Consider the following 11565-nt stretch of genomic DNA (forward strand, 5'->3'; position numbering starts at 1 on the left):
AAAGCAGGTGTAGGAAGGATATATGTTCAAAAATCCTCATTGCAAGAAAGTTTGCCATGGTAAAAAGTAACACTAATAATGTGAAAAGTAAGGGAGGTGATTCATTTTCAGAAGTATCAAATAAAAGCCATGCTGTCTAATTAACAATAGGTTTACAACAAATTAGAAAATGTACCACCCCCCTCCCCCAACAATGGAGTCCCAAACCCTCAGACATTTCACTTTCTGTTTCTTCCCTTCACCATTTCATGGGCTTATTTTCCTGGTCTTTGCAATGAGCATGCACCAGAAAACTTAAGTCTCTGTGTCACCTCAAGGAAGTTACATTTGTTCCAATCAGAGTACTTTTTGCCTTACATGGGCATAGCTAACATCTGGGTAAGGCTGTAACCTCCGTAGTACTCAGCCAATGAGGAATCAGGGGAGGGACTTGCATGCAAGAAGATAAATTGTCTTAACCACACTGAGTGTGCCTGTCCATCAGACACCCACTCTTGCAAGAGCATTGATTAAAGCCTCCCTTCACTGTGCTCCGAATCTCCATGTCCCTTCTTTAATTGGGTCAGTGGGCTTATTTCTCACAAATAATAATGCTAAAATATCTGGAAACAACCCAATTGTCCATTAAACAACTGTTAAATAGATTTGTTATAGGCCTTAACTGTCATGCAGCTATTTTTCTTAAACAGTTTCCATTTCTTAATGTGAAGAGAATCCTGTAGTTTATTTTTAAGAATGAAAAATTTTTAGGGGTGCCTGGGTAGCTCAGTCACTTAAGTGACTGATTCTTGATTATGGCTCAAGTCGTGATCTCATAGTTCATGAGACTGAGCCCCACATTGTGCTCCACACTGACACTTGCTTGGGATTCTCTCTCCAACTCTCCTCTCTGCTCCTCCCCTGCTCTCTTTCTCCTGCAAACATAAATGAACATTTAAACAAATGAAAACTTTTTTATTAAAAATAAAATTGGATTGAAGAGAAATCCCATTTCATAAAAATGAACCCCCAAATCCTTACTCATGTAGCACTTCTATAGTGCTTATTTTGTGACACCAGTATAGAAGCATTTCACATAATCACTCATTCAAAACTTCACCAAAACCCAGTGAGTGATGTAGGTACTATTATTATCCCAGTTTTACTAATGTGGAAAGCGAGTCAGAGAAGATAAATAGATAAATAGCTTCCCTAAAGTCACACAGATAGTAAGAGGTGGTGACAGGATTCCAATCATGGCATTCATGATCTAGAATCTGAGCCCTTATACATCATGTGCCCCCTTCTTATGCATGTTTGTAAAGAGATGGTATGTTTAGTAAGAGATCTGGAAGTCAACACACCAGGAATTGAACACAGATTACCCTGCTTAGCAGGTGTGAATGGGAAGGAGAGGGAGAAGGGGAGAAAAGCGGTGGGGGGGGGACTTTGTAGCATATGGCAAAATGTACTTGGTATAATTTTATATTTAATCATATAATAATATATATATGGTTAAGTATTAGGGACAAAAACAAGTACTAGGAACTGAAGGAGAGCAAAATATACGTCCCCAAAATATACCTCTTTGGGTTATGGATTATTTTAAGCTGGTTATTTTTAAGAAATGGCAGACACATGAAGCTCTGAAAACTGGGTAGATGTTAGAAGAGACATTTACATTTGTAAGGGAAATTTCCATTTGTAAGGGTGTCACCCTCACTGAGGGAAAAGAGGAATGACTCTAAATCTCTAGAAACTGTTCTCAATGGAGAAGGCACAGACTTAAATCTGCATAACAACCGTACTCTTGTTTACTGGGCTTCTCTGGTAACCTCCTATTGGTGTGATAATGATGTGATGTGGGGCCCTGAGCAAAAAGTGAAGAAAGAATTTTTGAGAAGCGTTTGGTGCAGAAATGTGGTTTATTAAAGCACAGGGACAGGACCTGTGGGCATAAAGAGCTGCCCTCCTGGGATTGTGAGGAGTGACTGATGATATACTTTTCAGTTAGTAGGAGGTTAGGGATAGCAGAAGTCTCTAAGGAATGTGGAAGTGAGGCTTCCAGGACCTTGAGGGGCTAATTGCTGTTAGGATAAGGTCATTTACTACTGTCTAGGAAAACATTAGTCTGAGACCCTTCAGATGTATACCAATGGGCCATATGTTTGAAGGATGATCGTCAATATATATCTTGAAAAGGGGTTTTGAGATATGGTGATGTATGGAGAAGATATGATGATGTATGGAATCTTCTCCTTTTGGTACCTGTGCCTAGTTGTAAGTAGCCCATGGGTCTGTTAAGACCCATGTCACCTGATGGGCCTGTCTGTATTCAGCCAGGTGGTCACTGTGGCCCTTTCCACATTCCATTGCTCAAGCCTGTTTCCCTAAAGCGGCCTCTACACTGTCAAGCTAAGGTCGCGTTTTGGTTCTAGCAAAGTTGTGACCTAAAAGCAGTTGAATTCCTGGAGAAAGGTCACTTGGCCAGTCCTAAGTACTTGTCAATAGGCTGCAAGTTGTAAGGAAATTCAATTTTTTCTGCATTTATTTTGCCTTTCTTTTCGACATCACCATCACTGACTCCTCACTATGAACATCTTTTGTCTACAGCTGAAAACAGTATTTAAGATGATGGCTTTGGGCATTTTGGAGAGTTACTCAATCTTCCTGATATTACCAAACTCAAACTTGTCTGGGCACCCAGTGTGCTGTAAGACAATGTCTGAGACAACAGTTTTGAAACAAAGAAAGCTTTATTATCAGAACGACAGTCCAATGAGAAGCAAAGGGATCATTCCCAAAGCTGCCTTGTCCTGTTGAGCCTAAGGATAGCTTATATGTGTTTGCAAAGTTGGTGAATACATGAGGAAGGGTGAAGGGTTTCTTGAAACCTTGGGGGGTGGGGGGGTGTTGAAACAATCTGGAGGTATGCATTCTTCCAGACAATGAGGTGCCTTTTGAGACCTGCTATATCATGTGTGTCAGATAATTTCAAAACAAATGTTACCGTCAGGTCCCTATTAGGTTTCTCTAATCAGTGGGTAAATGTGGCTTAGGAGTGGAGAAGGTAAAATTATTGATTGATAAGAGGTACATAAAACATAAGTAGAGAACGAAACAAAATGTGGATCTAAGTTAATAATGCAACTAAGACAACTATAATTCACAGAAAAGCCACCCAAACTGAGGTGGGATGTGTCTCCCCTCTCGCAAGAGGACGTGGACCCTGTGAGGGGAGGTGAACCCCAGAAGGGCCCCCAAGTTATTAGACATAAGCCATTGACCCAATCAAAGGAGTCAGAAGACAAAGATGATTTATGTATTTCTCTTCTTACACATTTAGTATCCTTAGAACCCTTAGAATTCAAAAATAAATCTATTAATAAAAAATATATAGTAAAATATATAAATAACTTTAAAGTGGATACAATTAAGGTAACAGAACTCTGAGGAAAGAGGACTGCAAATTTATCATTTTTATTTGTTATATAGGGGCAGAAACCTCCCTTTCTCCCTTCTAAGTTCTTTGGCTAGTTTAATAATAAAATTAATATAAGACAGATTAACATGAGAAATGAAATGTTTTTAAATGTTCCCATATCATTACCTGGGTGTGATGCAGTTTTGGAGTGGTGGAGGTCTGGAGCCTATGGCAAGGAAAGAATTCTTGAGACATCTTTGGTGGAAAAAGATGATTTTTTTAACACACAGGGACAGGACCTGTGGGCAGAAAGAGCTGCATTATAAGCCTGAGGGCCAGTAGTAATTATATACCTGGGACTTGGAGAAGGATAAAAGAAAGGTTTCCAGAAGGACTTTGATATGCTAAAGAAGATTCACGAGATATTGGAGGCCTAGCTTTGTCAAGCTAAGGTGGTTTTTTTCTATAGTAAGGTATTAACTTTAAGACAGTAGGGAGTTCTTGAAGAAAGACTGACAGTTCAGGTCCCTTTCATGTTAACTTGCATGTTAATAAATCCTATTCTGCTACGGCTTGTCTAAAATACCCCTTTGCATTGCTGTACGGGAATTGGACTTGGAATGCTACAGAGGGATCTATATCATGTAATCATTGTAATTTAACACAACGTGTAAATCAGTCATGGTGGAAAAGTTTTGAAACACAAATCAATAACTCTAATTTTTCATTGGTGATTGTTAAAACTCGAACCGAAGTATGGTTGCCTGCAAATTTGACAAGACCTTGGTCAGACTCTTTTGCTGTATCTCATTGGGTGACTGCTATACAAATTTTGCTTCACCGGTCCCGACGCGTGCTTGGAATCATCATAGCTTCCGTTCTTGCAGTGGGTGCAGTTACTGCAACCGCTGCTGTGGCTGGACTTGCTTTGCATCAAGAGGTCCATACAGCAGACTTTGTACGGGAATGGAATAAAGACTCATTTATTATGGCAACAACGATGAGATCTGGATGCACAACTTGCAACTGATGTACTCAATCTTCAACATACTGTTTCATGGCTTGGGGATCAATTAACTGTCTTATCCACAAAAAGTGTATTGAAATGTGATTGGAACTCCTCTCAATTATGTATAACATCTGTGCCTTTTAACATGAGTGAAGGTTGGGAAAAGGTGAAACGGTCATTAACAGGGCATCAAAACCTAACTAAGGAAATTATGGAGTTAGAGCAGCAAATTTTGTCTACATTTAGCAAAACACTACCTGACATTACTGGGTCCGATCTGTTAAGGGATTTACAGAAAGGGATGAATAATTTGAACCCTCTTGGACATGTGTCTGCCCTAATTGGAACTGTTCTCGTGAATACTTTATTCATAATACTTTTATGCTGTGTTATTATTTCAGTCTTCCGGTGCTGGTGAAGAAGGCAACAACCAAAAAAGGATAGACAACACGTTCTTACCGCCTTACAGTTTGCTACCGCTTCTCAGAAAAAAGGGGGAGATGTGGGAGCCCGACAGTGACCACAAGAAAGCGTGGTTAGGGACGCGGGGATGTGCCTGCACACGGGGCTCCCTGCCTGGGCAAAGCATGCCTGCAAACAGGATGCTCTGCCAGGAGGCCTGCACACAATATCCAAGTTTAATGGTCCGCTCGCAAACGAGGGAACATGTCCTCCTTAGAAGTAAGGAGGAACCTGGAATTGGGAGCAGGCCTCTTAGTAAACATGTTGTGGTCGCTTCCTCCCTTTGCTCCCCCCAGTCCTTGAAATGTGTTTGGCTACTTGCCCTTAATTGGTAAAGGAATGCATCTTGTAGATTTCAGTTTGTATCAGTTACCGGGGTATAAAATAAACCGCAAGAGGGGCTTGCGTAGAATTGTTCCTCCGGCCGGAGTTGTGTCAGTGTCTGTCTTTTGTGTGTGTCTGGTCCTCTGTGTCATTTCGTCCGCAACAAAGAGTTTCAATCAACATTTAATAAGTATTTATTGAACACTGCAAATTAATTAAGGGAAACCTCGCTAAAATGGAGTAGGGAGGTTTGGCAATGGGAGCGCTCATGCCCTACCACTAGTCATCATTTGCCAATCCAACAGGAAAAAACAGACCTTGCACATGCATACGACTTTAGCTACTACTTTACTATCCCAGCAGAAGATAGGCTCCCCCGCCCTGCAGTAGTTTAGCTAATGAGAGATATCCACGGCTCAGCCAATGAGAAGCCACTATACTTCCAGCTCCCAGTTTACTACAATGGACTTTTTGTTTATGACAGCGCCCTCAACATCCCCCTTCCCTCCTTAAAAGAGTATTTCTTCCCTTTGCTCTGCTGACTTGCTTATGGTTTTGCCATAGCTTGCTTGTCCTGGATTGCAGTTCTCTGCTATTCCCAAATAAGCCCATCTTTTGCTGGTAAAATTATTGGCAGGTTTTTTGTTGTTGTTGTTGTTAATATTTGAGAGCAAGAGACAATGGGGGAGGGGTAGAGAGAGAGGGAGACAGAGAATTCCAAGCAGGCTCTACAGTGACAGCAGAAAGCCCTATGTGTGGCTCAAAGAGCTTGAACTCATGAACGGTGAGATCATGACCTGAGTCAAAGTCAGATGCTTAACCACCTGAGCCACCCATGCACCCCATATTTTTTTTTAGTTCAAAGCACCCACTATGTGTTGGAAATTCAGTGGTGATCAAGACAGAGAAGTCCTCTGCAGCTTATAGTCCAGTGGGGCAGAAACATAATAAACAAGAAAATTCAATTATTACAGGTGGTTTTTAGGTACAGAAAGAAACAGAAACAAAATTGAATAGCTGGAGAAGGCAACTTCAGATAGTGTAGTTAGAGGAGGCCTTTCTAAGAAGGCAAAATATTTACCAATGACAGTTTCATAAACAGTGAGAATGAGCAGCCATGTGAAAAAGTAGGTAAATTATTTCAGGCAGAGAGGGTAGCAAAGTGCAAATGTAATGAAGAGAGAATAAATCTAGACTGTCTGAGGATCAAACAGAAAGCAAGAGTTCATTCCTGATACAGTAAGCAACTGGAGGAACAAGAGTTACTTGAGGCAGTTCATGCAGATCTTTCATGTAGGATTTCATTCAAAGATGATAAAAAGGTAACCTCCCGGGAAGTATTCAACTTCCCATTATTGGGAGTAACTTGATATGATTTACACTTAAATTAAAAAATCACAGTGTGGAGGGTAGACTCAGTGTGACACATTGGCAGATCAGATTGGGGGGTGGGGGGTGGGAAAAGGAAGAGTCCAGGATGACAGGTTCCTATCTTGTACCTTAAATTCAAGAAAAAGTGGATAGGATTGGAAGTTAACCACAGTTGATCAGCCAGAAATGATGAAATATTGGACCAGAGTGATGTTGGTGGAAAGGGAGCAAAGTGGACACACTTATTACATCTGATGGCTCTGTAGAGTCTCTCCTACTCTGTGTGACCTAGAAGGCAAGCCTGATCTATCTATAAAAATAACGCTTCAAAATTTCATTTCAAAAACTTGTTTTATTTAACAGAGGGAAACAGAGCAGTGAGAATGGAATCAAACAGTAGAGACTATGCCAGTAACTTAAAGTTCCACAACTGCCTCAATGTGCATCTTCTCTCCAGGTCTCTCAGAGAACCTTTCTTTGTCTTAATTTTATATCTGACTGCACCAATAGGTAGACCAGGCTTCAGTTTTTAAATTCCATTCCAACAGTCTCACTAAAAACCAGAAAGCCTTCAGTTGGTTATCAGACCTATGCTCACTAGCAGGATGACCACAGAAAAGTGACTTATCTTTTCAGAGCCCCTTTTCCTTATCCATAAAGAGTAAGCAAAGATAGCTATAAGATCACTATCAGATTTACATAACATGTGAATGTATTGTGCAAGTTATAATAAGCTGTTCAAATAGAAAGCAGAATTTTTTTAATGTTTAATTTTTTTAACTATTTTTTTAAGTTTATTATTTTGAGAGAGAGAGTGTGAGTGTAGAAGGGGCAGAGAGAGGGGGAGAGAGAGAATCCCAAGCAGGTTCCACACTGTCAGTACAGTGCCTGATGTGGGGCTCAAACTCATAAACTATGAGATTATGACCTGAGCCGAAATCAAGAGTTACACGCTTAACTGACTGAGCCACCCATGCACCCCTATAATTCTTTTTAAAAAAATATTTATTTTGACAGAGTGAGAGTGTGTGTGTGTATGCAAGCAGGGGAGGAGCAGAGAGAGGAGAGAGAGAGAATCCCAAGCAAGCTCCTTGCCATCAGCACAGAGCCCGATGTGGGGCTTCATCTCACAAGCAGTAAGATCATGACCTGAGTTGAAATCAAGAGTTGGATGCTCAGCCAACTGAGCCACCCAGGCCCCCCAGGAAGGATAGGTTTTCTAATAGAAATACATACAATAATAAATGTATAGTAAATACAGTCAGATCTCCAGAGATCTGTATTAACCTATTTAGTCTTCTCAAAATTAAGAGATGAAGCAGATAGGGAATACAATTATGCACATTTTATAGATGAGAAAACCAAGGCACAAGATGAAGCAAAATAACTTTGTCAAGATCAAACAGCTGGTGAGAGGCAGAGGCTAGTCTTCCCTCTCAAGCAGTGTGACTGGAGTCCTTGCTGATGTTTAAACCAGTGATTCTCCAACTGTAGCTATAGTAGAAACTCCTGAAGGGGATTGTTAAAACACAGATTGCTGGGACCTACCCAGATATGTTCTGATTTGGTAGGTTATGAGACAGGGGTCAGGAATTTGCTTTTCTTACAAATTCTAGGAAGATTTGGCTGCCGCTGTTCCCACTGGTCCTGGGACCGTGCTTTGAGAACTACTGCTAAATAATGTTGCCTACTTATAATGATCTGAGCACCAAATTCTGGTTTGCATGTAAAATCAATTTCATTTCATATCATTTCAATATATGCCAAATTTTCAGGAATGAAATTTCCAGATAAATCAACAGAGGATTTTACTTTTTCTTTCCCGTGGGACTTGACCAAGAGTTATCTAGTGTCAACACCAAGGTATGGTGGTTGAATGACTATCTGATGAGATATTCTAACTGAAATTATTTCTCGACAATCTGATCAGATATTTGTGTTCTAACTTACTGAAGTTATTTTTATTTTTGGAGAAAAGGCACCCATCACTTTTATTCTGATTCCATAATTTTATATAGAGACATAAAGAGTAAGTAAAATATCTGAATGTCTTATTCTGTTTTCCAGCACATTGATCCATGAGCATTTAAAAAAATTTTTTTAATGTTTTATTTATTTCTTAGAGACAGAGAGAGACAGCATGAGCAGGGGAGGGTCAGAGAGAGAGGGACACATAGAATCTGAAGCAGGCTCCAGGCTCTGAGCTGGCAGTCAGCACAGAGCCTTACACGGGGCTTGAACCCACAAACCATGAGATCATGACCTGAGCCGAAGTCAGACGCTCAACTGATCCATGAGCATTTTAGATGATAAAATATGTCTTTTCATTAGAAGTTTATTTAAAATATCTTTTCATTTATTCTTTATATTAAATTTGGTATTTTATTTTTCTTTTTTATTAAACGTATAAGTAGATTATATTATATATACACGTTTCACTTCAGAATGGTAAAGGTCTCTATAAAATACTTGTTATAAAATTAAAACGTAGGGCCTGATCAGTTTGAAATCACTAATTTTCCTCCTTCCTTGCTAATGGAGAGAGGGCTAGCATTTTATTTTGAGGGGAAATAGTTTGGAAATTAGTAGATAATTGGAGACACACTAAATTTAAAATCAAATTACCTGAGGTTTATTTTGAATCTCTGTAACTAGCATTATAACATCTAGTGAGTTATTATTATCTCTGGATCTATCCTTTCCGATATTAAAATGAATCCATTAGACTAAAAATTCTCCAAGATCCCCTTTTAGTTATCATTCAGTGAATAAAGACTATTTAAACTACCATCACAAGTATGTATGCTACTTGATTACATCTATCTAAGAAATTTCCAAGTGGATTGTTCAACTCTTCAACATTGACAACCTGGTAAAAGTTTTTATGTTTTAACAAATAACACACTTTCCCAGAAACTGAGGAAGGCAATGCTACTGTGTCAGTGTATCTTTAAGTGTGTTAGTATAATTACATGATGTCAACTTTTAATCTCAAGCATAGGGCTATGAAATGTAAAAGGCCACACCCTTGCCTTTGCAGTTTTTGCCTACATTAGAGAGCATACTCACTTCTGAGCTTTCAAGAGCAGTTCCTCTTGCCAAATTGAAATTGGCTCTCAGGCTTCGAAACCAAGATAAGGTTATATAGGGGAGAAAAAAAGTTTCCTCTACCCTTCAAAAGTTCTCCTGGCTGGCCTCAGGATTAAATGGACATGAAACAGATTAACAGGGGGAAATAAAATATGATTTTGTATGTATAGGAACCCCACATATAATGATAAGTTCAAAGCCAGAAAGGTAAAATGAGGTATGTACGCTGTCCTGAGCTGAGAAATGGGCTAAGGGCCTGGCGCCTCAAAGGAGAAGGGGACAATTCACAGGGCAATAAGAAGAAGAGCAGATATTTGGTAATTAGATGTTTGCCCTACCATGCAGATAGGCCAGTCAGATAAAATGCATTTCTGGTAATAACTCTAATTCTGGGAATGATCCCCAATTACCTAGATTTTTCGAGGTAGTTGAGGGATAAAAAGTTTCTCTTTTCTTAAAAAAATATTTTTTAAACATTTATTTTATTTTAGTTTTTGAGAGACAGAGACAGAGTATGAGCAGGGAGGGGCAAAGGGTAAGGGAGACACAGAATCCCAGGCTCTGGGCTGTCAGCACAAAGCCCGATGTGGGGCTTGAATCCAGGAATGTGAGTCGTGACCTAAGCCAAAGTCAGACATTCAACCCACTGAGCCAACCAGGATCCCCTAAAAAGTTTCTCTTGATCTGGTGGAGTCTTGATTGCCTTCAGCTCAAAGTCCACATGCCTCAGTGGCATGTTTTGGGGAGACTTGCTCTGAACTCCCTCAGTTATTATGCATTTATTTTAACACCCCAGGACAATTTCTGTGTGTGTGTGTGTGGGGGGGAACATACATTAGTTGGGGAGGGGCAGAGGGAGATTGAGAATCCCAAGCAGGCTCTGTGCTGTCAGCAGGGAGTCTGATTCAGAGCTCAATCCGGGAACTTGATGGAAATCCATGATCTGAGCCAAAATCAAGAGTGGGATGCTTAAACAACTGAGCCACCCAGGGGCCCCAATTTTTTAGCAGTTGTAAGTCACAATCTAGGGAGACAAAGGTGAATAAGATGCATATTTATTTGTAACCAGTGTGATGAGGACAAAATGCATGTACCCTAGAGGGCAGAGACACATAAAGGTCTATCTTGTTCATCACTTGCCCTTGATGCTCACACGAGGCCTGACACCTAACAGGCTCTGTGCACAAAAGAAGCCCCAACTTCTACCAACAGCCAGGAAAGTCAGAAGAGTGCTCCCAGGAAAGGGTGATATTTAAGCAAAGAGGCACTTGGAAAGAGTGTTACCTAGTAATTATTAGCAGGCAGACTGGCACACTGGACCTGACCATAAGACTAGCTTTCTCCCACCAGTTTCCTTCCTCACTCTGGGCAAGTTACATCCTCTCTCTGGGCCTCCTGCTTTTCATCTGTAAAATGAGAAGGGGCTGAGCTACATAATCTCTGACAGCTTTTGTGCATGTGTGCGAGTACATGTGTTAACTAAATCCTATAAAGTTTGCAGGGGTTAAAAACAACGAATACACAAAAAACTGCAAGTTTGCACTACAACTCAGTCCTCTTGGGGATAATTAGTAAACAACATTAACAGGAAACGAAACAAAAGCAAGCAAAAAAAAACTGCTGTGAAAGTTTCGGAAAATAGAAGGAAGAGCAGTTCGCAAACAGATGAGGTGGCTGGGGGTAGCAAGTAAAATTTTTCAGAGGGGGTACAAAATCACCAAGTTGGTGAGTTGGAGGGAGAGGGAGTAAAAGAAAACTCCACTTATTAGATGGCTTCTTCTTTAGGCCTTTTTCACACTTTCTGTCTATTCCCACCCCGCACCCCTCACCTCCCTACTATGTCTCTGTCTTCTGATCTTTGGTCACTGTCTTCCCCCACACATTCTCTCCCTACCCCCCCGGCCCC

The sequence above is a fragment of the Crocuta crocuta genome, unplaced genomic scaffold, assembly GCF_008692635.1.
Source record: "Crocuta crocuta isolate KB4526 unplaced genomic scaffold, BGI_CrCroc_1.0 scaffold614, whole genome shotgun sequence".
Classification (NCBI taxonomy): domain Eukaryota; kingdom Metazoa; phylum Chordata; class Mammalia; order Carnivora; family Hyaenidae; genus Crocuta; species Crocuta crocuta.